Genomic DNA, 2500 nt, shown 5'->3' on the forward strand with positions numbered 1-2500 from the left:
AATTTTTTTTTTCAATTTTTCGCTCGCGCGGCGGGCCTTTCCACGTTCACATCGGGGCGAAATTTTTTATGTTTTTCGACAGTCCTTTGCAATTTTTTCGATCTCTCTTTTCGACACTTTTTTGCCGCGCGGCGGGCCTTTGCACGTTCACATCGGGGCGAAATTTTTTATGTTTGTCGACAGTCCTTTGCAATTTTTTCGATTTTTCTTTTCGACACTTTTTTGCCGCGCGGCGGGCCTTTCCACGTTCACATAGAGGGCAGGTCTTTATTTTTTTTGTGACTGTCCTTTACAATTTTTTTTTCGCGCACTCGGGCTTTAGCATATTTCCGCCCAGCGAGCAAGAGCATATTTAGGCCGCGGGAGCATGAGCCTGTTTAGGCCGCGCGAGCTTTGAATATATTTCGGCCGCGGGAGCATGAGCCTGTTTAGGCTGCGCGAGCAGTGAGTACATTTCGGCCGCGGGAGCATGAGCCTGTTTAGGCCGCGCGAGCATTGAATACATGTCGGCCGCGCGAACATTGAACATATTTCGGCCGCGCGCGCGAGCAAGAGCCTGTATAGGCCGCGCGAGTATTGAGTACATTTCGGCCGCGCGAGCATGAGCCTGTTTAGGCCGCGCGAACATTGAACATATTTCGGCCGCGCGCGCGAGCAAGCGCCTGTATAGGCCGCGCGAGCGTGTGATATGCCTCGCAATAGTTCAACACCTGGCGCAATCGTGCACCTTTTTTTTACGTTAGAATTTCAAACGGAAGACCCCAGGGACAACACTCATCTTTGCTATACTTGTGGGAGCTGACAAGCTTCGACAAGTAAAGAATCGGTGAAAAGGCGATTGGCTCGCTGGGCAGATGTTGCTGCTGCGCGAAGAGCCGAGTGTCAGTTTGTCGGGTTCTGAGCGGTCGCTTCGGCGAAGTTGTCTGGCGTGCGTTGCGCTCGCGCCGGTGTTGGCGACGTGGCGGTCGAAAGGCCTGCCGACGAAGTCTTACTCCGGCGGGTGCGACGGGCGGTGACGGTTTTCTGAGTTCGGGCAGCCGAGCAAAGAACGAAATTTTAACGGAGAGAAGCCTTCGGGTTTCGCATCGACCGAGCGACGGCGCCGCATCAGCGGCGCCTCCTTCGTCGGCCTTTCGGGGCTACGCTAAAGTAGCTACCTGGTTGATCCTGCCAGTAGTCATATGCTTGTCTCAAAGATTAAGCCATGCAAGTCTAAGTACGAGCTCTCGTACAGTGAAACTGCGAATGGCTCATTAAATCAGTTATGGTTCATTTGATCGTACGTTTTACGTGGTTAACTGTGGAAATGCTAGAGCTAATACATGCGTGAAGCGCCGACCTCGCGGGAGGCGTGCTTTTATCAGACCAAAAACCGACCGGGCTTCGGCCCGCAACCTTTGGTGACTCTGGATAACTTTGCGGATCGCACGGTCTCGCACCGGCGACGGATCATTCAAGTGTCTGCCCTATCAACTTTCGTCGGTACGGTACTGGCCTACCGAGGTTCTTACGGGTAACGGAGAATCAGGGTTCGATTCCGGAGAGGGAGCCTGAGAAACGGCTACCACATCCAAGGAAGGCAGCAGGCGCGCAAATTACCCATTCCCGACGCGGGGAGGTAGTGACGAAAAATAACAATACAGGACTCTAAACGAGGCCCTGTAATTGGAATGAGTACACTTTAAAACCTTTAACGAGTATCCATTGGAGGGCAAGTCTGGTGCCAGCAGCCGCGGTAATTCCAGCTCCAAAAGTGTATATTTAAGTTGTTGCGGTTAAAAAGCTCGTAGTTGGATTTTGGGCGCAGGCGGCCGGTCCGTCGCAAGGCGTGTACTGGCCGTCCTGGCCTCACCTCCGGTTCTCCGCCGGTGCCCTTGACTGAGTGTCGGCGGCGGCCGGAACGTTTACTTTGAAAAAATTAGAGTGTTCAAAGCAGGCGATTCGCCTGAATAATGGTGCATGGAATAATGGAATAGGACCTCGGTTCTATTTTGTTGGTTTTCGGAGCGCGAGGTAATGATTAAGAGGGACAGACGGGGGCATTCGTACTGTGCCGTTAGAGGTGAAATTCTTGGATCGGCGCAAGACGAACGACTGCGAAAGCATTTGCCAAGAATGTTTTCTTTAATCAAGAGCGAAAGTCAGAGGTTCGAAGACGATCAGATACCGTCCTAGTTCTGACTATAAACGATGCCAACTAGCGATCGGGGGGCGTTAGTTTTACGACCTCTCCGGCAGCTTGCGGGAAACCAAAGTCTTTGGGTTCCGGGGGAAGTATGGTTGCAAAGCTGAAACTTAAAGGAATTGACGGAAGGGCACCACCAGGAGTGGAGCCTGCGGCTTAATTTGACTCAACACGGGAAATCTCACCCGGCCCGGACACAGTGAGGATTGACAGATTGAGAGCTCTTTCTTGATTCTGTGGGTGGTGGTGCATGGCCGTTCTTAGTTGGTGGAGCGATTTGTCTGGTTAATTCCGATAACGAACGAGACTCTGGCT

The 2500-nt window shown here is 52.3% G+C and overlaps 1 non-coding gene across 1 annotated transcript in view; it reads left to right on the plus strand.

Moving 5' to 3' along the window:
* The first annotated feature begins 1154 nt into the window (after positions 1–1154).
* LOC146144027 (small subunit ribosomal RNA) overlaps positions 1155–2500 on the plus strand; it is a 1811-nt gene continuing 465 nt past the window's right edge. Inside the window, exon 1 of the ribosomal RNA XR_014500493.1 lies at positions 1155–2500. This exon is cut by the window's right edge and continues 465 nt beyond it. This is a non-coding gene — a ribosomal RNA (small subunit ribosomal RNA).

This window comes from Ascidiella aspersa, chromosome 5 (assembly GCF_963924565.1).
Source record: "Ascidiella aspersa chromosome 5, kaAscAspe10.2, whole genome shotgun sequence".
In the NCBI taxonomy this organism is placed as follows: domain Eukaryota; kingdom Metazoa; phylum Chordata; class Ascidiacea; order Phlebobranchia; family Ascidiidae; genus Ascidiella; species Ascidiella aspersa.